General features: G+C 45.8%; 1 long non-coding RNA gene across 1 annotated transcript in view; it reads left to right on the top strand.

Annotated features, from left to right (window-relative positions):
- LOC308061327 overlaps nucleotides 1-25,458 on the top strand; it is a 33,838-nt gene that overhangs the window by 5,922 nt on the left and 2,458 nt on the right. Inside the window, exon 1 of the long non-coding RNA XR_013927170.1 lies at nucleotides 1-25,458. This exon is cut by the window's left edge and continues 5,922 nt beyond it. This is a non-coding gene — a long non-coding RNA (uncharacterized lncRNA).

Below are 25,458 nucleotides of genomic sequence, written 5' to 3'. Positions count from 1 at the left end.
ATTTGGTCAGGCCTGTGGCACAGACTCTTGCTAAGTTGGGGATTTTAGCAACCCTGTGGGATGCAGCCTTGGATAGGAGTGCTCTGAAAGCAGACACCCTCTGGCTGTGCACTGGGATGGCTGTGGGGGAAACTCGGCTGCTGCAGGGATATTAACTCAGAGACAGAGTCCTCTCATTGGGAAGCCTGTCCTGCTCATGGCAGCACGGCAGCCATTAGCATCCCTTGTTCCATGATCCTCCACTCCCACAGCATCCTTGGCTGGCATCCCTCTTTTGTTAGTCTCGGAGAGCTAATGAGATCACAGCCCTTGGTGGGGAGCTGATAACAAGCGAGTAATTCCTTGGTTCCCGACTCAGCAGAGGTTGGCGTCACTGGATGAGTGACATGGTTTAAAGAAAACCCCGTTTGTGGCCAAGATCTTTAAGGATTCCCCCATCCTGCTTTGCCCTCCCTCCTTATCTTGTTCTGCCCCAAGATTTTTGGCATGGAGGAGCTGGGGAATAACATGTGAACCTTTCTGGTTTGGTCTCCCAGGCTCTGCTGGAGGCTAAGTGAGGTTAATAACCGAACATGCTGGGAGGTATTGAGGAAATAGACAGGGGAAAAAGCTCTGTCCCTGATCTGATAGTGATAAACGATTGGAGATAGGATATCTGATTTCTTCTCTCTGGTGGTCTCTACAGTAACAGCTTCCAGGAGAGCGTGTCAGCCATTCATTAAAGGAAAACGACAAAGATTATCGCTAATATGTTGAAGATTAGTTAGATAAATATACGCTGCAGAGGAATATGCAGAAGGCCAGGTCTTGTGGCTGCTGCTAAATGCTCCGGCTTCATTGACTGAGCTAAACCAATTTGCATCCACTGCTGTGCATAGTGCTCATAAAGCTGATCCACAGTGCTTGGATGTGTTTGTAAACACATAGCATGCATGCACTTAATGCACACCCGCTGCCTCCTTTTGCGGTTAGAAGCACAGAAAATTTTATTGGGGGAGCAGATTGCAAACACAAAGTCGTTTGCTAAATGATCCCCAGCAAACTCTGAGTGAGATTTAAGAATGGTGCAAATGACCATATGAAGTGGTAAGTCAGGCAGGACGGAGGTAGTGGTTGCTAATGAGAGTCCTCACCTGGATAACTTCTAGATGGTTGAAAAGTGTTGGGATGCTTCCAAAAACACAGAGCAGGAGAGGAAGAGGTTTTTTTCCCAATCAGGATTTGCAAATAGAAACTGTCTTGAGTTTTTTTTAACAGAAAATTGCATTTTTTTTACAAATGAAGTACAAAAAAACCTGCTTTAAGCTAGCCCTTCTTGAGTGGCGGGTGGGATTGGAGTAAAGGTTTCCAGAGGTCCCATCCAACCTAAATTGGTCTTGTAACTGTGAACAGGAATATTTTCTGCAGAGCAGCTTTCTGATAGAAAGGGATACCCAGCACTCAGTGTCAAATGTTGTTTTGTTTCCTTTTTAAAATCCAGCAAGCAGAAACACTCGTGGCACTAAGTCTAAATGAAGCAAAAACTGTTGTTTCATATTGACGCAAATGTCAGCTCTTGTTTCTCTTCTTTTAAACTTGAAAGCCAAAGTCACATTTTAAGTCAAAAGAGAGGAGAAATGCAAAGGATGTTGGAAGGGAACCAGTGTTTGGAACCACCATTTTGCTGTGCAAGGAGAAACCAGGGGGAAAAGCTCCAGCCCTCGCTCTGTCCTTTGGCTTGTTTTGCTGTGGGAAAGGGGTGAGCGTGGCCACCTTGTTCTGGCACAGGTTTGACTCACCTGAAGGCTGGCTGGATTCGGGGTGCAACATCCACCACTGAGCAAACCAAGGTATTTTGTCTCCTCTGCATCCCTCTTGTCACAGAGGGATATCCCTGGGAGGGTGGGACACTGCTGTTGTCATTTTGGCTTGTGTTAGAGCTACTAAATGATAGAGTGTTCATGGATTTTTTTATTTCCCCAAATAATGGACTTGCTTTTTATTTTATTAGCATTTTAAGAGGTCTCTTATCACTGGTTTTTTTTTTTTGGTCACTCACTGCCTGACCCTCCTTGGTTGAGCAGCACAGAGCAGAAAGTGTCTCTGGGTGGCTGGAAAGCCCCAGTTTTTCAGGGAGCAGCAAGAGAGGTGCAGGAGTCTGGGAGTGACTCTCACATACATGTGGTCACTGAGGCCAGGGCTTGTGGCTCAGTTGTCATATTAACCTTCTGGGTTATGAATTGGGCTGGTGAAGCATCTTAAGAAGCTGGGAGAAACCATGGAGGCCAGAATTTTATGCCACACCAACCCTATCCCCCAACCTATCTTCACCAGTACCCCTAATTATCCTAAAATAACCGCAACTCATTGCTTGATTTCTATCAAATTAACCAAAGGAGTGTTGCGGGGTGGTGGTGGGGTGTGTGTGGGGGTGTGTGTGTGTGTAATGTGGCTTTTCTGTAAGATTTGCATAAAAGGGGCTTCTGGGGGCAGAAGAATGAGCCCTCAGTAGACTCCAAGCACCTCTGATGGCCCATGGCTGCCAGAGACATCCCAGTAACGTTGCAGTTGCAGAGAGGGTCTGGTGGCCTCCAGGGTACCAAAACTGCTCCTGTGCAGGCATAAACCCCATGTGCTGTCAGCACAGCTGTAACATAAAAAAGCCAAACCTTTCCACAGCAGGAATTTCCACTGGAGCAGGCAGGATTGAAGCTAATGGGAAGGTATGAAAGGGGGGAAAAAAAAAAAGCAGGAAGATTTACATGAAATATGCAGTATTTAACCTTTTCTCTCCCCCCATGCCTCCTTTGTGTTCCCCAATTTTCTTTCCCCACCCCACTGTGGCAACCCAACTTTCCCTGTGCAATAAAGAGAAACGGCTGGAAAACAAAGAGCTGGCGCTTTTTTTTTTTTTTTTTTTTTTTTTTTGCCACCTTTGCATTCAGATGGAGGTGGGATGCTCTGTGCATATATGTGTGTGTGTGTGTGTGTGTGTGTGTGTGTGATGAAATTCAGGCCAAGCAGGCAGTGTACAGAATTCAGCCGCCCTCAGCAGTAAATACTAGCAGGAGCAGCAGGATTGAAAGAGCTGGCGGAGATGAGAAAAGAAAGGATGTGCGTAATTGCACACTCAAAATGCCACCTTCAATTGCGGCTGCAGATAAGCCAGCCTGTTCCCTGCCGCAGCCCCACAGAGCACTGCCAGGGCACTGCTGATTCCCCGGCACCATCCTGCCTCAGGGTATGATGACTTCCAAAAAATCCATAATAAAATCAACCTGTATAATATTTTTTTTATTATTTTCCACCCCCACCCACCCCACCCCCCAGCCCACCCCAAGAAAGCTCCAGCTTCTGGAATCCTGGGATTTTGCTTTTCTTTCACTGACCTCCTGCCTCTGTTTCTAGCTACCTTCAGAGCCAGCAGAAAAACAGTTTGCAAAGTGTAATGGCAAATATTAGGACTGCAGTACTTTTGTGCAATTTTTACCTAAATGTCTGCTTTTCTGGTGAATCTGGTGATCTCATCAGATGTGCAACAGTTCTCAGCAGACTGAACTGCCAGGGTCGCCCTTGCCTTTTTTTTTTTTTTTTTTTTTTTTTGTGTGGTTCTTCTGGTGTCCCTTCAGAAGGCAGAAAACTGCTCCTTCCCCAGCAGACCCTTTTTGCAGCACAACAACTGCAGTTTCCTCCCCTGCTCTTGCTTTTCCAACTCCAAATTTAGATGCAGCCCTAGGGCTGCCTTTGTACTTGAGCATACATTGCATCAACAAAATCAAGAGCAGGAGGGAAACTGAGGCTGGTTTGGGAGCATCCAGGGCATCTCTGCAACCAGCTCCAGCTGGCAGCTTCACCTTCCATGCCAGCCTGGCAGGTTTTGACTCGACTGTGGTTTTGGCCATGCATGACCTTCGTGTCTCTGGAGAGGACTCATGCCTCAGTTTCTCGCCCTCTCCTTGCTGTGGAATTGTTTTTCTCCTCAATTTCAGCCTTGGGAGCTTTTATTTTAGAACAGGCTTTTATGATGTTGCTAGTCCTCAGCCAGAGCCCAAGCTCTTGACCAGCTCTCATCCCTCCACTGCCCTGAATTAATCACAGGTACCTTTCCTCCCCCTACACCCCCCCACCCCCCCATCCCCTGAAGCAAAAACCTGGGAAAATCTTACAGTCCGTAGACATGCAGCTTATACCCATCTCAGTATTATTTGAAGCTGTGCCTTTGCGATAATGCCACAAAATGCTGGTCAACACTTTTTGATAGTGGAATTTTCTACCGGAAAACACATTCTTGTCAAAAATCGTCTTGGGATCAGGCTGATTGTGGTGATGTTTTTTATATTAAAAATATTGAAATGAGTTGTTTCAACTGTCTTGCTTCGCTTTCAAAGCAACAAAATACTTTGTAATGCCAGGGGAAAACATACTGCTTCAGCTCTGCTGAGGCATCCTGGTTTCTTCGACTGTTCATAGTTAAACCTTGGATTTAACAATATATTGGATTATAAAGTTGAGATTTCTGCCATGTTTCATTGCTAGTGAGATGGAACATTTTTATTTGACTGAACTAAAACAGTGTAACATCAGAACAAAATATTTCCAGGTTGATTTTGTTCTGAGGATAAATTTCAAATTCCTATATGTATTTTTGGCTTCAGAATGCAAACCCATTTCCAGATGTCAGGATTTGCAAACAGAGTAAAATGTCATTTTCCAGCAAAATGGTGTGCTGCACACTTAGACAACTGCTTCAAAAATAATTCCAGGTTCCCGTGTGGGTTTCCCCCAGTCTTCTCTTAACAGCATATTTTTTTAAGACATTATTTTTTCACAGTGTGCACTTATGGATAGGAGAGTAGCCCACCTACAAATGTGATTAACAACCAACAAATAAGTTGATTGGTGAGAAATGTGTGCCTGCTCCTTGAGCATCTCTGTTGGTGCAGTTCAACACCGCAGCCACTGCCTTGGGGCTCTCAGACACCAAAATAGTGGGTGCAAGAAAAAGGACTTCACTTGCCAGCTGGTTCAAAGTCCTTCTGCCTTGCAAAAAATAATCAAGCCTTTAATATTTCTTCAGAAGGGTTGTCAGTGCTTTTTTGCTTAATGCTATCTATAACCCAGGAGTTTTCCAGATGTGTACTGGTTATCGCTGCTTGTGATAAATGAGAACATTGGAGCCACAGTCAGAAAACAGCCCAGCATTCGGTAAGAGCTGAGCTAACCCTTGGTAAGAAAATAATGTCTGCTCTCAGGATCCTGCGACCCAAATGATGAGATGGAGCTTAAAGAGGGGAGCACCAGGAGATGACACAGGATTTGTATCTCGTTCTGTGCTGTTACCCCCTTGCTGGACCGAGTCCTCTGAAGCCAAGACAGCTGAGGTGATAGAAAAGTACAGCCAGACCCTACCTCAATACTCATTAATCGATTTGCACTGTAATTATTTACCTCTTTGGCAGAACAAACCCAAAGTCCCTTCCCAGGAGGGTGATGCTCGTGTGGCTACATAAGTGTGCCCACAACGGTAGAGGGGAGCAAAGCTCGGTGGGTTCAATGAAATGAGCCCCTCACAACAGATCAAGATATTATTTGTTGGCAGAAACGGAACAGAAAATCCATTGGAAAGGGCTGGCTGCAGTCAAATGCCAGAGCACAAAACGACTTTGCTTCTTTTTTTTGGGAAAAAAAAGGGTGAATTTATTCTTATGGCAGCTTCTAAGATTATTATTTCTGTGCAGGGTGTGGACCAGGTCTTTTTCTATCTTCCTTCCTTAAGAACAAGGAAGAGACACAGATTTATAAACAGATTTTCTTTCACCTGTGATGCACAGGATTTATTGTACATTTTCATGTGCATGCTTATTATAGAGTGTATGGGTATTTGTGTAAAAAGAAAATCAGGGTTTCTCTGCCAGAATTGTGTATTCTTATTGTAGGTATATTATATCTACTTACATTACCTTCCCATGACAACACAGAGTTTAAAGGAAACCCTTTTTCTGGTGGGCTGGCGATGAAGTCCCTGTGTCTATGAACACTTATGCACAAGTGTGGCTTTGATTTAATTGTGAAATGAGGTAGTACCATTTTACAGTCACTTCTCATTCATTTTTCCCCAGCCACAAAATATTGCACAATTTAAAAAGGCAAGAAAGAGGCTGGAGCCCTGAATATCTGCATCAGACACACACATGCCTATTTATACCTCCCGGTCCGGCGAGAGACACCCAGCTACACTGGTGTAAAATCAGGAACGAATCCATCAATGTCAGCACTTTCCCATCGGTATAAAGGCGATTCAGCTAAGCTCGAGCCCAGCCCCCTCTCTCCTGCTCCGTCTGGATGTGCCCCTCGAAGGATATGAGGGAGCCAGAATTTTAAATCAGCGTTTATATTATGTCAAGCCTGTTTATTGCACTCAGCAGCTCCATAGTAGTCCCATCTCGTATAAACCTGACATTATCCCTTTAAGATTCAAACTCCCTAATAAGTTTTATTTAAAGACGGAGCCTGTGCGTGCAGCTGGAGCTTTTACCCAGGTGTCCGCATCCTCTGCTTCTCTCTCCAGCCCTGTATCCCTGTTGATGTGCTGATCAATTACTCATCAAATCTTAATGTGTGCTTTAACTCAACTGTGGCATCTTAATCAGAGCGTTGACTGCCAAGTGTCAGCCCCATCGACTTGGGGGAGCTGGGACAAATGAGCCCATCGACTGCCTGGATGGAAAGAGCATTTCTGCAAGCCTGACCTGCCGTCTAGTGGCTGCACAAGAAGAGGACAAATGAAGACATGTGCGGGGTGGAAGGGCTGGTAAAGCCTCTTTGCAAGGTTGGGGTGGTGGTGGGTGAGCAAGGGCTGTGGGTAGGCTGTGGGGTGGGCTCCTTGCCCTCTTGGTCACCCTTCGGAGCTGGTCTTTGGGGTGAGGAGGCTTCACATGAGGTTGGCTTCACCGGGAGCACTGGTAGAGCTGGGCATAGGTGGCATAGGGTGGAGGGAGCGTGTGGGGGCCTTTACCCCTGCAGGCAGGTTTACAGATGTGTGTGAGGCTGGATCAGCAACATACATGTGGGGCTGGATCAGCAGAGCTTAGGGTGGGTGCTGGAAGATGTGTGGGTGCGCAGGGTGGAAAAGCCGTTTAGGTGGCATCGGGGTGTCCACGTGTGTGCGTGTGCAGGATCTATGCAAGGCTGTGTGACGTCTGCACAAGGGTTGCAGGCTGGAGGCGCAATTTGTTTGCACGTACCCACTTGAGCACGGGTGTCTCAGTGCACGTGTTTTTGTGTGTGCGTGGGTGGGAGTGGAGGCTCCTGCCAGCATGCATAGGACGGCAAAAGCTGTCCATGTGCAGTGGTACAGGTCTGTGGGATCCCAGGAAAGGAGAGACCCCAGGAGAGGCACTGCCTAGGACCGAGGACACGAGGCAGGGCTGGATATATGGGATTGAGTGCTCTCCGTAAGCACAAAGCTCTGTGCTGCAGGGCCTCATCCCAGAGCTGAAACCCTGTGGCAGACCGCAGCAAAAAGCCCAGTCTGCTTTGGGCCAGTCCCCATCATTCTTTGCCAGCCTTTCCTAGTTTTTTTCAGACTTTTTTTTTCTCAATAGCGTCAATTTGAAAAGATGCTTAAAGGAACAACAAAGAAAAAGCTGACACAGACCTTAGCCGGTGAGAGCGAGCAGATCAGGATTGCCGGACTCCTCTGGGGTGGCAATGACGTTTGCATCCAAGCTTGTACCTTGTTTTAACAAGCCCTGTGCCCTCCAGACACCTCTCCTACAAACCTGGAGGAGGCCTGGGGCACCCTTTGTGGGGAGACATTATCAGGTAGAAGGTCCAGTATATCCAAAGGAGCTGAGAGCACACCCTATAACCGGGAAGCAGCAGGCTGTGCTGGCTTTCTGCCTGACCCTTTCTGTTGGATACAGAATTAGCTGAGGGCAAAAATACTTTGAAGTCAGGTACTTCAGTTAAGTGTCGACAAGCAGGAGGGATGTGTCTGGGATTCTGGGGTATGTAATGCCTGGAAGAAGGATTTTTTAAATTTTTTTATTTTAAGGCTAAGATGATCTCTCCGGGATGCTCTAGGGAGATCACAAGGGCTATGCAGCTGCTGTTTCAGTCCAGAAGGTTTTATGAGATTGGGACAGCACCGTATGTCCACCTCTGTCTCCTGTCTGAAGCCAAGCTAGCCCTGCAGGAGGTTTATTTTGGCTCCTATAGCTCTACCCGACCCATGCCAGCGGTGTGGTGTTTCTGGACCTCTGGACACACCATTCACAGCTGGTAGGTAGCAGTCTTGTTCATTATGTTTATTTCTTCATTTGTTTTGCAACTGAGCTGAAGACCCTGGCCAGGACTAAGGTGTTCCCAGTGCTCAGTGCTGTACAAACATTCCCTACCCCAAATTACCCCTTTGTCTTCCGCAGCACCCAGGAGAGACTCGAGGGCTGACAATATCAATAGCAATATTCCTTTTCTGCCCATCTGCCTCCTCCATGGTGATGAAGCACCCCTAAGAAGATGAAGCAACTCATTAGTCAATAGTTTAAACCAGGGGTCCTCAAACTATGGCCCGCGGGCCAGATACGGCCCGCCAGGGTCCTCAATCCAGCCCCTGGTATTTACAGAACCCCCCCGCTCCCCCCCTGCCAGAGGTTGTGGGGGGAACCAAGCAGCCGCAGATGACTGCCTGCCACTGCATCCGCACGCCAGCCCCCTGGTTAAAAAGTTTGAGGACCCTTCGTTTAAACTATCCCCTGAGATCTTTCCTTGTGCCTCTGAGGAAATGGTGACAGCGTTTTGCTTGCAAGGATGCAGGATGCTGATGTGGGAGGGGAGAAAAGAGGGAAAGCACCAAGATCCATCTCTGAGGCAGGCAGGGAGTTGTGGCTGATGTAGGTTATCTGCAGAGGAGAACAATGTGAACTTGGGGCCCACCACCACCACAGAGACAGCAGTGTTTGAGCATTCCAGATGAGACCAGAGCCCAGTAGTTTTCCCTGGGGAGGGTTCTTTAAGCTTGAGGATGTCCATGTGCACAGAGAAAGGGAGATGAGTCCTGTTAAAACTGTTCAAACCATCATAAAACAAACACTTTCTATGGCCTCATTGATACAATCATCTACCAAAGAGCTTACAGGCAAAAGTGAATTAGGCAAAGGAGGTCTTGCCTGGAGCTTACACAAAAGGGAAATGAATTCGCTTTGATGCCTTGGGCTGGTGCTTTATTGCTTTAACAAGATTAGCATATTTCTGGATTGCTGACTCAGATTTCCAACATCCAAATTTGAAGGGATGTGAACCCTTGTTAAAAATAGCTCTACAAGTGGATGATGAAATGACTGTCAGAAGGGCCAAAGTCAGCATGGTCACTCCTGAGACTTATCTGTGGTCTTACAACATCATTGATTTATGAGAGAAGAAAGGGTCCTTCCCGGCTAGAGGCTTCTTTCCAACGATGGCCCTAAGCAGGCTCTTTCAATGGGAAAATTAAGAAGAGTACAAACGTGATACCTCTTCTAACAGTCTCGTGGGCTCTGACTGTTCTTAGCTCAGGCAATTTTGTAAGCCTGTTGTCACTTGCCTATTTAATAACATCCAGTAGATCTCTCTTCCAAGAATGTATACAGCCTCCTTTTGAAACCATTAACCAAATCCACAACATCCCCTGGCAAGCAGTTCTACAGCTCTACAATTTGACATGTGAGGAACATCTGCCTTTTGTTAAAGCACCAGCTCCTAGATTGTGTTTATACTTTCTTCTTTTTTTTTCATTATAATTACTTTTTTAAGATCATGCTCTAGACCTAATTGTCTAATTGACTTAACTGTGAATAAACACATTAAAATGTGGATCTTACAGACTCAGGGACTGGTAATCAAATAAAAAAGAACTCATTATTTATTTTGTTTTTAAAATGTTGTGGGTATTAGGTAGATTCATGATTTGAAAGCCTTAGTCACTGATTTGGGGGCTGTTGGTGGGATTGTCAGGACTGCAGAAGGCTGCATGGTGATGCTTTAGCTTCATCCCAAACTGCCAGCATTTACAGACACATCAAACTGGCTAAGTGCACATGATGCCAGTTCAGGATTTAGGTGAGCAGGGTGAGAAGGAGACATCAGTCAATGTAGTGTCATCTCAAGGAAATGTAAAGAACAGCCCTCAGTCCTCCAGATTTGGAAAGATTATCATTGAACACAGCCTGCTGCATTGTCAATGAGCCTTTCCAGCCTCTTGAGGTATCCCTGGGGCACTGGGGCAGGGACTTCGGATTAAAAGCTTTCCAGCCCATGCTGCAGAGGGTGCATGTGTTTGGTGGAAGGGAAACTGGTGAGGTGTCTGTTTAGGACACTGGGGCACTGAGCTAAGTCTTGACAGACTGGTGTCCCAGGCCACATTGTCAGACCAGTTTCGTTCTTTGTTTAATGGCCATAATTACCCCAAACTCCTTCACCAGAAGGACTGGAGATTCGTGGTAGTCTTTGCTTTTGTATTACAATGCACAAGCCATGAGCAACTCCAGGCTCCACTTGGAACATCCCATACAGCGGAGGAGTAGTCAAGATCCATCCTCTCTGAACCAGATGATGACCATACTCAGACTATGGGAAAAAACACAGTGATGCCACCCAAATTGTCCTAAGATGATATCTAGATACCCTGTAAACCACATATCAGCCCTCTTTGGAGTCCCACACCAATGGGGTGACTGCTCGGCTAGAGAACTGCAGTCACCAAAGCAGCGTTTTGCATTGACTGGCAGCTCCGAGTGATGTTAGTACAAAGAAGTGGCCTGGGGTCTCAGATCCTGCTAGCCAGGGAGGGAGGGAGAGAGAGGGAGAGAGAGAGAGAGAGAAAGAGACTTGGTCAAGACCACTCAAAGCAAAGGCAGATTGGGCCAGTAACCCTAAGGGTGGAAATTCCCCCTTCTCCTGTTTCTGTGGTGGAAAGGCTTTCAGGGAATGGCCATAATGTCACTTGGGTTCTCAATGGCTAGAAGTTGCAGCAAGAGATACTCCAATTACATATAAAGAAAAAAAACCCAAAACAATCCAAACAAAAGCCCCATGAGAGTGGTTAGGCAAAGAAAAAGGTCGCAGAGAGGTGGTGGAGCCAACTGAACCAACCTGATATTAATGGATTTCTTTTCAGCCTCCCATGCACTTAATTTGGCCTCTTGATAGAGTATGTGGATTCAGGAGGAAAATCTCCATTTTTCTTCCAGAGATACCACCATGCTTAAAGAAAACTCTGAGGCTCTACCTCAGTAGTTGAAGATGAGGTAACAAGAAGGAAGTTGGAAAGGAATATTCAGAGGGGAAGAAAGCATTGACCTTGTGGAAGGACTTCAGTCCTCCTTGGTGGGTTGATATGGAGATCCATCTCCTGGTATGGGGCAAGATGAAACTGAAAAAACAGGACAAAACTGGGGAGTGGCAGAAGAGTCTGTTCCTTGGAAGAACAGTCCAAGCAAAACAGACCTACACCAATTTCTCTGCTGTAGAAACTGTCCCTGTTCAAAATGGAAAGGGAAAATGCAAACCCCAGAGCAAGGGAAGATGAATCATACAATGGTGAACTGTCCCCTGACAGCACTACATTTCTCCAGCTCCCCTGATAAATAGGCCCCTCAGCCTCTGCTTGACCGGAGATGTGCAGGCAGATGAATGTCTCCCAACCCCAGCCAAAGAGCTAATCTCCTTTTGCTATAGATCTGGAGGCTCCTGGCAGCAGTGAAGGATAAGTGCACTCAGCAGGGTCCCAGGCTGGCTGGGGTGGAGGGATGGAGGGGAGGCATTCAGGATGGCCCCATGGGAAAGCAGCAATGGATTTGGAAAGAGTCCAAGGGGTCAACATGAAAAGTCTTTCCCGATGGGAATGGACTTGTGCTCTTCAACCACCCTTACCCAAGAAGACCTCCTTGCTTACAGCCTACGAGAGTAGGAAAGCAGTCAAGGCATAGGCTGGTGATATTCTGTCTTCATTCTGACCTGTGTAACTGAGCTGTATAAGTGAAGAGGTTTAAACAGCTACGGCTTTTTAGTGACCTCTTTATTCCTTCTTCTCTTGTCTCCATGCTCAGAGCCCTGGTCCTGACCCAGGGAGAGCAATGAGAAATTCTGCTTTCAGTTGTGAGAGAGAGACACAGTGCACATCATGGGAATGGGTTTCCATCTTGAATGGCCTTAAGTAGTATAGGTGAGAATATGGAATGCCTCCAAGAAGACACTGCAAGCCTCTTGCCTTTTGTATAACATATTGTCTGCTTTTTCTTCAAGACCCACTGGTTAGGTTGGCATGAAACGTCGGTGCAAAACCTGAGGTTAAGTAACAAGCCCAGTGTCAAAGAAAGGGTTTGTGGCAGAACCGGAAAAAGAACCCAGGTGTGTGAATGTTGGTCTTTTGCAGACCAAGTTTCTACCCAAAGTGTCCTGCCTCCATGTTTGTCTCTTTTTTTTTTTTTTTTTTTTTTTTTTTTTTTTTTTACACGAGGAACAGTGGGTGAGGGACATTGCCCTGTGGAATAGGACAGCCAAATACCTGCTTTGCGCAGGTATAAATAGTTGCATGCATAGCAGTAGGAAATCGGGACTCTGAGGGAAGTGTGGAGACAGGCTGTCATTCTACAGAGAGTTCAAAAGCACCTTGTTCCTGTAAAAAAACCCACGTTTTCCACTCCCTCACCTTTGCAAGAAAAATTTGATTTTCTTCCTTCTGTTCAGATCTCTTCTTTTCACCCAAACTGAAAAGTCCCTTGGATTGACAGTACAAGCCTGTTGGTTCTGGAGGAACAAAATGCTGGAAGCTACAGATATGCAATAAATTGTCAGACCTTGTTCATTAATACATCAGCTGCATTAGTAAATCTGTAAGCTCTCTCTCATACCTTTTCCCCAGCATCCATCAAGATCAGCCTCTGGACTGATGGTAATTCAGATGGCTCCTCCTGTTTGCTTCATCCATCGGTGACACTAGATTCTCCCCCTTCACATGGCTTGTCCTCCTTTCTTGCCTTTTAGCTGGTTTGTTACCTTGAACAGGCCAGAGGGGCATTCTGGGTGGTGTTTCAACAGCAGAAAAGTTCACAAGATGCCGGTTATTCCCAAGTTCATCTCCTTGCAGATAGACCATCAATTTCAGCAGCAGAGACTTCAGGGACTCACACCAGCTCATGCACCCACATGCCCACACAAATGCATACTCAAACCTTCAAGCTGCTGCAATTAACAGGACAGCTTTTAATTGGCAATTACAATTCCATTAAGCTGGGTCTGGCAGATCATTTCCTCTGTCAGGAAAGCCCTGAGGCAGGGAAGATTAGTGGCTGGCAGGATCCAGGCTCCTGCACGCAAGCTGTGGAGGAAAAGACGACGGGTAGCAGCTGTGCTTTCTCAGCCAGGGAAGGTGGAAAGAAGAATTAAACTTGCTTGCAACCCACTTCTCTTCCCCACCCAAGGTGAGGCTGTATCCCACCATCCATCCCTTGGGAGGAAAGCTCAGTGGCACCAGGGATAGGGAAGGCAGAGATCAGACCAGGGTCCATGGAGCAGAAGGAACTTTGGCCCCCAAGAGCGCCTGTGAAACAAACACTGGAGCTTCTGGTTGGAAGGGGAAAAGCACATGTGGCTGGCTGCAACACTGTGGCTCCAAGGACAGTCCATTGCATGAAGGTTTGTGAGGTGTGGATATAACATCTGGACACTGCTGTACTGTGGGCACCTTCAGGACACCAAGAATTTATCAAAGGAGGTTGTTCAGGAACTTTACAAGTTCTGTTCCTGGCTCTTCAGCAGACTATGTATTTAACCTCTCTATGCAGCCACTTACACTGATGGAAATGTCATCCTTAGCTTTGCAAAGCACTCTGAGATCCCAGTGTGTCACAGTTCCCAAACCAGGGTTTATGCACCCATCCTTGGTTTGCAGGACCCTGACACTGGTCCAGCCATGCTCCATAGATCCCTCTGAGCCCTCTGCCACATGGATCCATGCTGTCCTGGTGCTCCCTCACCAGCAGGCTAGAAACATGCTAGCTAGGTGTGTCACTGGCATGAGCCAACTCATGTGTCAGGCATGATGGTCTCTGGGTTGACTTGCAATCTGGTTCAAAATCCTTTGGGATTTCTCTTTAATGAGAAATATTCTCACTCTTACATCTATGTACTGTCAATATTCCCTTGGTCAAGAGTTTTCTCCCACAGATTGCCTGTAAAAACATAGCCATGGTAACTTTATAACAGGCCAGATGAATATTGCCCATCCAACCATCCTCAGAGCCTGAGGGAGGCCAGAGGCCAATCCCAATCCAACTACACATTTCCAGGCACAGCCTTGGTTTAAAGGACAGGTTCGGAAGCAGAACAGTACTTAAAACTGGGCTTCAGGGCTTTCAGGACAAAGGCCACCTCAATGTGGTGACTCAAGAGTGTTCATGGCGCAGCCAGAAGGAGGGAGCAGTTTCAGTCCTAGCAGAAGTCACTGACAGTTTGTAAGAGGCAAAGAGGAACCTGTTGGGGGGTGTGTGTGGGGTGGTGCTTACATGTTGGCCATCCCCAGCACCTGTAGGCTCTGAATTCCCAGAGGACATGGTGAGGAGGAGGGGGTTGGAACGCAAAGGGATATCCATGAGCACAATGATATTTTACACTCCCAAGAATCCCAGCAGGAGGTAAGAGACCAGAGAACACAATGGCCACACCATTGTGGGGCCATCTGTCAGTAAGCGACTCTCTCCATGAAGGCAGATTAGTCCTGGAGCCTCTGAGCAGTTTGCTAGCTCGTGTGCAGCACTGCTTTGTCAGATTTGGGATCCATTTAGTGCATCAGCTACTTGTTTTCCCTGCCTGAGCTGCCAGCACTCTGCCTCCATCCTGGCCCTCATCTCCCATTGACAGCCAGAAGACCAGTTCTCATCATCTCGGGTTCTGATCAACCCGAGAATGCAGATGTTATTGCTCTCTTAGCAGATTGTCATGTAGATGGATTGATGCTTTCCCTGACTTGGAAGAAACTTCCAATGAACTTCTACAAAGTGACCTCTTCCTTTTCAGTCCCAGCATAAAATTCTCCTTTGATGAGATATCTAGAGGCTCCCCTGATTGCTTGTGAGACATATGGTCTCTACACTCTTCCCTTTTATTCTATTGCTTCGAACTTTTCCACCTGTCCATACCCATTGGAAGCTGTTTAGGGCCAGGACCTTCTGTCCTCCAGTTCTTATTTGTACTCAGCATCGGTGTCTCTCTGTTATGGGATGCTCACATACTTATATACAAATAAATAACATAAACGATTTTCTCTACTGCTGGCAGATCTAACTCTATAGATGGATGGGAAGGAGAGCTATTGAGCAAGAATTCCATTTTAATACCTCATTCAATAGTTCTTGGTGTCTCTCATGCTTCCTCACCTCTCAGACACAAAATTCTATGTTACCAACCCTCTGACAGTATGAGAATATGCAGATACTATTGACTTCTGCTATGGTCAGTTTCAAGATTTATTGACCTGAGAAGGGAATATTGACCTGAGATGAAACTGAGGTCAATGTGTGGATCTCATGGGAACATAAATTTCAAAATTGACCCACCAAACAGAAGTCAATAAATGAATGGTTAATATAAACATTGTCTTACAAAAATTAATTCTCGGTGACATGGGTTCACATGCAATTTTTATTGTGAAATATGGAAGGCAATATTGGTTGCCGTGTCTGAAGAATGTGAGTCAGTGTCTGATTATCGAGAGTAATGCAGCTGCTGGGAATGGGGGGAAAGGAATTGGATGTGATTATAATTTAATCTCCAGTGAGTAATGGAGCAGTCTCTTGTTAGCTAGAGTGGGGTTATGAAGATAACTCTTGAATGTGCTAGACAGGGTAAAGTTTAAGCGTCAGGGAGAAAGTCTGCAGAAGGTGGCAGCTCATGACATTGGTTCATCTGTGTTGGAGCTCTTCACAGATCTCAGTAAAGATAATGGGTGATCCTTTACTCCTTTCAGTGGACCTTCATTCACAATCTGATGTTTGCCAATTTATACAGTCTTCTGTCAAGGTGGGCTACGAGGAAAAAATTTTTTTCAGGTCTCTTGATATCATTTGTGATGTGTGGGGACATGTGGAGTGCAGGTGCTGGGATCTGCAGGTCTTTATGGCCTCATGTACACTTTTGCAGTCCATTGTTACTATCCACAATTCCCTACACACACAAATACATCCCATGTATTTGTTTATTCAGTATCCACATCGAATTTCCATGTGGGCATTTGCAAGTGTTTTTTGTTGTTCACAAGTGTCTTGCAAATTTTGCAAGTGTTTAAAAGCATCTGTAGTGGGAGAACTACAGTCTTTATTTCTTCATCTTCTTCTTCCACTGCATCATAACATGCTTTCATACATCTGTCTGTGAGTTTTTCAGTCCATGCAATAAAGAACAAAATGCTATTTCAGTTTAGGAACTCATTACCTGTGCAACCACATTTTTGAGTTCTTGAGTGTTGATAGATTTGGTCACAAAGGACAACTTCCAGAGGGCTTGAAAAAAATATGAGAATCAGGACCACATTAGTTTTTTCATTATCTTCTTTCTTCGGTTTTCTTTAGGGTGATCACCTCATTGCCATTAGTTATAGCCTGGTACTGTCTACAGCCAACAGATTTGATATCTTGTTGTGCTGGGGCTGTGTTGGTCTCAGATCAAAAATAAGACTAGCAGGAATAAATGGAGATTAGAGATCAGAGAACAGAATATAGGGCGATTTCTATGAAGATTAGCGCTAGTGGGAGAGAAATCAACAGTGATACTGATCTGCTCTGGTACTGAAGATGAGTTTCATTTGACCAGTCTAGATACCTACAGTGTAGCTATCTCAGGTGTTTCCCTCAAAACTAATTTGACTAATTTCTCTTTATTGTTAATGGAAAGCAAACTAGCACTTCAATGGCATGGCTTATCCCACTTTAATGATCAAATAAATTATACCTGAGATGTGCCTGTTTCTGAACCACTAAAGCCATTGTGGTTTACAAAACCACGAGGCCATTTTTCACAGTAGAGACAGCTGAGAGATAGTCAGAGAACACTGCCATTTGGATCCAAAACTCACTGTCATCAGAGGTGTCTCTCCATGGGCAGGTTGTAGGTCAGACAGCAACCGAAACTATAGTAATCCTAGCATCTTCTAGTCTTTCCTTCACCCAGTGAGGAGTTGTTCTGGCAATGCCTCTGCATCCTGCTCCACTCTTGGACATCCACCTAATCGGTGTTTCATATGGACATCTCTGGAGACTCTCAATGCAAAGTGATGTCAGGTCCGTGGCCTTCCAGGTCTGCAGTGCACAGCCAAATTGAACTCATCTATCTTAGCTTTAAATCACTGTCTAGATTGAACTTCTTTCAATGTTTAAACCACTCCAAGGATTTGAATTGCAGGGCATATTTAAGAGTAACTTAAATTATTAAAGCCCTTAATGTTTGGGAGTTTTTTAAGATGCATTTTGGACCTGTCAAGCGAACAATCTTAAATGACAGATTGATGAATTCATTGTCCCTTACAACATCTCCAGGAGGAGAGAGGAATATGGCTCCCAGTGAAACCAGCTTTTCTAACAGAGTTGCTTTCTACTTCTCAGCCTTTTGGGCCATTAGCACTCTTCTGGTGCATGTATAGGCAACATAGCAGGGTCTATGTCAGCCATGGACTCTACCTCACCCTGCTGCTGCTGCGGATTAGCCCTGGGAAGGGCTTGTCTTTCTAGTGACAAGAACTGTGCTTCAACAGGACCTCCTAGGAAACTGCCTTCAGGGACAAGGGAGAGGAATGGAGCTGGCAGATCTTTAGGAGCAGTCTCCATAGAGTGCAAGAACTCTTAATCCCCAGGTGTAAGAAATCAGGAAAGAAAGGCAAGAGACCATCATGGATGAGTTGAGACCTGGTGGTTGAACTAAAGCGCAAGAAGGGAATGCACAGGCAGTGAAAGTAGGGACAGGTATCTTGGGAAGGGTACTGGGACACTGCCTAGTTGTGTAGGGGTTCGGTCAGGAAGGCCAAGGTGCAGCAGGAGGTGAACTTAGCAAGGGATGCAAGGAATAGTAAGAAGGGCTTCTACACGTATGTCAGCCAGAAAAGGAAGGTCAAGAAAGAATACCCACTGTGATGAGCAAGACTGGCAAACTGGTTACAACAGACAAGGAGAAGGCTGAGGTACTCAATTTTTTTGCCTCAGTCTTTACTGGCAATCTTTCTTCCCACACCTCTCCTATTAAGAAATGCTGAGAGAGTTGGGGTTGTTCAGCCTGGAGAAGAGAAGGCTCTGGGGGGATCTTACTGAGGCCTTTTAGTACTTAAAGGGGGCTTATAAAAAAGATGGGGACAAACTTTTTAGCAGGGCCTGGAGCAAGAGGACAAGGGTTAATAGTTTTAAACTAAAAGAGATTAGATTCAAACTAGATCTAAGGAAGACACTTTGCACAATGATGGTAGGGAAACATGATCACAGGTTGCCCAGAGAAGTGGTAGGTGTCCCATTCGTGGAAACATTCAAGGTCAGGTTGGATGGGGCAAGCTGGTCTACTGGAAGGTGTCTCTGCCTATGGCAAGGGGTTGGAAATAAATGACCTTTAAAGGTCCCTTCCAACTCATACTATTCTATGTTTCTATGATTCATAAATCAGGTCTTCTTCCTGGCAGGGAACACCTGTTCTGCCAGGTCAACAGCTCTGCTCAATCACTGTAAAATCAATTTCAGATCCACACACAAACATCATATCCTTAGACCTTGTCTTGACCCTCACAGATTGGTCCTGTGTGAAAGAAAACAGTCATATACTAGAAGAATTGGTGCAAACAATCTGAATAAGGAGTTGTGTGAGATATGTAGATAGAAAAATTCGTCCTCTGGCTTACAGTTCAATTGCTTATTGCCTTCAGCCTCTTCTTTTGGGTCTCACGGTCCAGGCTGGACATTTTCTTCTGTAAGTGAATTATAATGTGTTGGGAATATTCCTCATTCTTCTTTGCATGGGAAGTAGCAGAATCAAGGTCACTGGGACCACAATGGTATTAGTAAATTTAAGAGTGCCTGAGAGTGTTTCCAGCACTGGGACTCAAGTGTTAAACTGGTCAGTTGTTAGAACAGCCCTGGACATACTAATGAGCTAGGATAATTAGCCCATTTTCAAATGCTTCTCAGGAGTCATGACCAGCCACCAGCCATTATCACCACGCAGTCATGGACATCTTGTTTGAAGGTATGGGATTTCAATAGTACAGCTGTGGGTTGTTCAGTGCTGGCTATCTTCAGGGGCAGAGGACAGTCCAGGCACATTTAATGCATAAGAATAGTCTTAAAGTCTGGGCAAAGCCCCTGATTTTTTTGTTTTGCTTTTTGCAAATCTCAGCTCCCAGTCAAGAAGCCACTTCATGAGAAGAGCTGCCTTCTGCAGCCTTCTGAAAATAACAAACAGCAGAAAGATCAAAAATCCCGGAGGGATGGCGGAGCTTCAACGTTAATGTATATGGAAAGTTGTGCTCATTGCTGGGCTTCTTCTTACCAGACAGATATTGTCAAATGGCAGCGAGTTTATATAAGAATAACTGACAAATGGCTGAGGGCTGGAAGGATTGATTTACAAGGGCAAGATGAAAAGAGCTGAATCAGTACAGCAGTGATCAAGACATGATGTGACATCTCCCTAAGTATCTGAAGGGCGTAAACACCAAGAAGCAGTGTCTTTGTGGGAAATGTCTTGTGTCTGCTTAACAGCCTGCTTCATTGAGATGTAGCAGGCTACTTACTGTCTATTAAAGAAGTGCCACTTGATCATTATCAGTGTATTTATAGAGGGTCTAATGGCTTTAATAAAGTGTGAATTGCAAAGGTAAAGAGCAGTAGAATCAAAGCCATATCCCTCCCAGGTGAAAGAAACACAGCACCTTTTTTTTTTTCCCCACAGATCCGTGCTCTGGGATGAAGTCATATGCCTGCAAGCAGGTTAGTTAACAGAACTGAAGAGAAGCTGTCTAGTATGTGGTATGTCCTGCAGTGGAGTGCTTCATTCTACTAATTATCTACATATGTTAAAGTTTAGCATTTGTACTTCAAATTCATTTTAAAGCAGGGACTTGCCTGTAGGAACTTGCATGGTCTCAGCTGAAACCACTTTCTCTTTTAGCTGGGGTGAGGGTAGAGATTCACAAGAGTGGAGTTAGCCTTTCCTAATTTTAGGTGCTCATCAATCCATTAACATGTCCTTGATTTGAGTTTTCAGTGGACATCAAGGTATGAGTTGTCTCGTCCTAGAGCAGATCCCTACTTGGGTCAGAGGAGCCCTGACCATATTTCTCTGACTATCCTGGGAGTTCAGACAACTAGCTTGCATGTGGGCACTTGTATTTCTTAAAATTAGGAAAGGCTAACTCCACCCTTGCCAACTGGTCTGCGTACAGGTAGAACAGATTTTCTCCAGCAAAAGAAATCCCTCTTTTGTTTGGATCACATGGCTCTTGCTGTCAAAAGCCATGACTCAAACCTCGCTTTAGTGCATCCTCACTGTCTTCCCTTGCACCACAAGGAATTGGTAAGAACAGCAATGGGAGCTAATGCTGGCTGCTTTGAGAAGGGTTGGTGTTGGGGTTGTGCCATCTGACATGCCCATGGATTGTGCTGGATCCTTTAATAGCATGCAGAGGGTGCTAATTCCCTCTGGAGGTGAAGCTCATTTCTCTATTTTTCCTCCTCTATCCTTAGCTCGCCCCTGGGCTTTAAAGAGAAGCCACCTGGCTGTGCTCCTCTCTTGCACCTGCTCTCCCCTGGATTACATATCGGCCAGAGCCAAGACACAAGTAACTTAAGAATGTTCCCTAATGGAGGCTGTGCTGCCCTTATCTCCTCCTGACAGAGGCAGGCGAGTGTGTGAAATGTAACCCCCTGCTTGCCGCCAGCGCAGGCAGACCCTTCGTGCCTGCGTGGAACTGGGCTGGTGTCGGGCAGCCAGAAGGAGACTGCTGACAGACACAAGAGCCAAGGGCATCCCAATTTGGAGCTGTCTCCAGCCTTTAAAGGACTAGGAATGGACAGCAGCTCCCTCAGGCTCATATCGCAGAGAGATGAAGGCTCCTGTTATTTTTGCCCTCAGCCATGTTCCAAACCCATGAGCTTTCCTAGAGGACACCCAGCTCATTAATGAGATAATCCATTGCTGTCGCAGGGCCAGCTGCATGCAAACTCAGAGAACTTGTAGGCTTGGGATCTTGTATGCCCTCATCTACTTTGTAAGGAAGTCTAGAGAGTTCTCTCCACTGCAGGATACTGGTGCAAAACTTGACTTTTCCACTTTCACCTTCTCATATGTCCAAACACACTGGAGCAAAAGCCTCTTCCCTTAGATCTGAGATAGTGGGAACTAATGTTCAGAAACAAGACCAGGGGTCCAGGGACTTGAGTTTTCTGCTGTTGTACTCGTTATGTGTCCTCAGGCATACCATATATCTTGCCTACTCCTCAGGTTTTTGGTGATGTAGGGAATTATCCCATAAACACTGAATTACACCTATTCCCACAGGAATTGTGAAGATCAGTTCATTGTTCAACCATGACTTACTTTCAAAAAAACCTGTAGCCCTACTCATTAAAAGCTGGTCTCAAGATCACTAAAAGCAATTGAAGAGTCTTAGTGGTTGATGGGGGTTTTGAATCCAGCATGAGGAAAGGCAGCTTGGCCTTCTCCAAGCTTGTAACTGAAAAGCAGGTAAACTGCACTCGCTTGGTGTGTTCCTTGCTTCCCAGGTCCCTGCTTCCAAGCACACTATGATATTGCTTCTGTTTGCATTCCCATGATGAATCCCTGAAATTCTGGACTCTACACATGCAGAGAGAGGCTCTGAAAACCCACATGGAAGAGAGGGCAGTCTATTTCCAGCCTAAGACTTTAAAGTCGACCTTCTAGGCTGTTTTCTCAGCCATTGTGTTGGACAGCTAGATTAAACATGAGTAGCTGAAGTGGGCACTGCCTTTCCCTGAACAAACCATTGCCATCTCTGGCGCTGCCCAGATATCCTTACCACGCTTCGTTTAGAGACTGCCAGCTGGAAGCTTAGAGAGATGTCTTCTCCTGAACCTGTGCACAATGTAATGCTTTCATCCACTCAAACCCAGGGTCCATCCATGGGTGCCCAGAGAGGTGGGACTCCCCAGTGGGCTGGGGAGCAGAGCCTGCAGGAAGTGCTCAGCACCACGGACAGAGGCAGGAGCAGACCCGGGGGGCAAAGCCAAGCCTGGGGGTGGGGGTGACAGCAGAGACCCCAAACTACTTCTGAGTTGCAAAGGGTGCTGGTGAGAAGCATCTGAACCTTGAAATATTGGTAGGGTGCTGATTTGGGAGATTCAACTCAGAGCAGCTCATATGTTTAAGAGAAATGATGAGGCTTCATGTTTAAACCTCACTGTGTTTCTGCCTATCCATCCATCCATCCATCCATCCATCCATCCATCCATCCATCCAACCATCCATCCATCACTGTAGATCACCTAATGTTCTCTCTATCCATTCCTTATTAAATCATGAGCTTGTCTTTGCAGAAGCTGCTTTTAGGGCATATCAGACCCGGACTCAGCCTCAGTAGAGTCTATTACTGTAACACAAACTATACACAAAAGTCAGATTCTTCCTGGACCCATTCCACTACTCTCCTGCTTATCTGATGCAGTACAGAACCATTCATGTTTCCATCTAATCAGTCCTGTTCTAACCCATTTCTGCCCGCTCCTCAAGCTCAGTCAGTGGAACTGCAGAAAGAGACCTTGCTGCCATGCTAAGGCCTGTGCTGCCTTCTACCACTGCTGTTCCATTTTTCTGTCATCTTCGCTCAGCATTATAGTCCACCAAATACCTCCTTTCCCTCCCATTCTTCCTCCTGTCACCCTCACCCTCTCCCTTTCCCATGCTGTCTATAAGGCAGTTGAGGGTGAGGAGTGTGAGAGATGCTAAGAAAGAGCAGGAGAAGGTGGAAACACTCAATTTCTCTACACACCAAGGCGCCCTGGAGTCACATCACTTACCTCAATATTAGATTTCCCCCATTAATGTTGCTGCAAGTAGGGTAGCTGAAGCCCCTGTTCATGTGAAAGGAAGTTGCATCGCCAGCACCTGTCGAACACCAGCCTAGCACTGGTGTATAATTTAATGGTCACTATGGGGGGAAAGGTAGAGGCTTCCTCCCACCCTCTTTTTCCTTTAACGGAACATTATCTAAACAAACGCACTCCAAAACTGCTGAAGCGCAGGCAAATAATGACATGGGAGCAGGAGCCAGGCATTAAAAATTCATGTCGGCGAATATTAAAACTTTTTACTTAATCATGTCAAGGCGCCAGGCAAATGCAAACAAATGAGACCCACTGAGCGCTGCCTGCGTGGGCCAAGACAGAGACGAGCCACTCACACTGCTGGGGAGAGACCTGCATTGCGGTCCCTGTCTCTCCTGAGATGTCAGGCTCAGACGGGAACAGGGGAGCCAACGGGGTAGTTAATTGCTTGGTGTCTCTAAATGAGCTCTGCAAACTGACAACTCTGAAGAAGGCAGCTCACTGCATGAGCTGTGGGGTGGGTACGTGGTGGCCAGGAGCAGCCCCATCCCTTCCCACATGCTGTGCTGTCAAGGCTACTGAAATGGGGGAACATCTAGCAGGGAGGAACTCCAGCCCCCTTGTTTATTTGGGCCTGTCTTTACTAATTAAAGCACCAGCCCCTGTCTGCTCCTTGCTGTGCTGTTGACAACAGGCTTGTTCACCAGGAGTTGTGTTGTAATGATACCAACAAACTCAAATAATGGAGCACTCCCTGCCACCCTGGCGGGGATGACCCCATGGACTGGTATTTACAGGCAGGGTGGGCCACCATGGAAACAGCTTGAATACCTTCCTGGAGATGGTTATGTCAAAGAGGAAGAAGTCCCTGGGAGGGTGAGAGCAAACAACCATGTCTCTCCTAAAGCTGGTCCTGAGAATCTTGATCTCTCATGCATCCACTGCAGATATCAGAGCCCTGTTTGACCAGCGTCCTCTATGCTGTTTAAGGCCCAGCTCACTTTTGCAGATCTGTGCCTGCGTCCCCTGGGGAGCTGGCAGGAGGATGGTCCTACTCCAAATTACTGTGTTACACCTGCATCATTTAGACAGAGGCAGTATAACATAAAAGCAACCTTACTGAAGCCAACCTATGATTTCACTGGTCCCATTTTCAAGGCAAGGCATGAATGAGGCTGAGTAAAGTTGGTGGTAAGAGCTCTTCAATTAATCTGTTCCAGCACCATCTATCACTAATTAGGTAATTTTCCTTGTTATGCTGCATACACTTTTAATGCACCCTGTTTACTTAATGACTCCTGTGATCCCCTTAACACAATTGCTGGTAATAAGCAACTGATGAAGAAAAGGATTAGACCTTGCTGTATGATGCTTTATTGGAAGTGCACTGAGCATCACATTTTGATTTTTAATAGATAACTTCTCTAAGTAATTGATTAATCATAAACTCACAGACTGCAAGAGCCAGAGATAATTTTATGGCACCTAAAAAAAAGGAAAGGATCTAGACGTTGTAATAACTAGCAATCTAGAGGCAAATAAAGGAGGGGAATGTTTGATTAAACATTCAATATATTTTTATCGCTTTATGTGTTACGGAGCTGCCTTGATTGGTTTACCGTGTGGGAAGAAACATCACAATAACAGTCAAGGCAGGTAAGTGTTCATGGGGCCAGATGCACCCTTCTGTGAGCTGGGTACCAGGATGGCAAGATGGTTAGAGGAGTGATTATGAGGATTATTTTAAATCGCTGTTTCTGTAGCCCAGATAAGCTGTGAAAAATGAAGCTTACAGCAGGATGTGATGCTGTGTCATACCACAGGTAATATTTCTACACCTGGATCCTAATGGTGCTGTCCCCAGCCCAGAGCTAGGCAGCTAGGTGCCCTGCAGAGTGTCCTAAGCAAGGTTTCCTGAATATTGGACAATGAGCACTAAGTATAGGGTTAAAGTGGCCCTGCTTTGCCAAGAAACACTAAATGGTGATAGGCATGACATAAAAGCTTAGGCTGCTTCAGTGCAGACTAATCAAGGCTGAAGGACTCCTGGGCTTGTCCAGAAACACTGTGTGAACTATCTGGAAGACATCAACGCTGGAAATTATGGTGTTTTGGGAAAACAGGTGTCTTCTAGGCCAGGAAGGTACAGGGCTGGGATTTGGAGAGTACAGATGTAATTGCTCCCAGGGTCTAACTCAAACCTTTCAAGCAGTGGAGAATCTCCCATTGACTTCAACAAGCCACAAGTGAATCCCTCTCTTCTCCATGATTATACTGGTGTCCCACAAAAAAAAACAAAACAAAACAAAACAAAACAAAACAAAACAAAACAAAACCAAAAAACATTACAGAATTATTTGCTGAAGGATAGTGCTAGAAATGGGAGAGAGAG

The sequence above is a fragment of the Falco punctatus genome (assembly GCF_963210335.1).
Source record: "Falco punctatus genome assembly, chromosome: 3".
Lineage (NCBI taxonomy): Eukaryota > Metazoa > Chordata > Aves > Falconiformes > Falconidae > Falco > Falco punctatus.
Note: the sequence above shows the minus strand (reverse complement) of the source record. Positions and strands in the feature narration are given on the sequence as shown.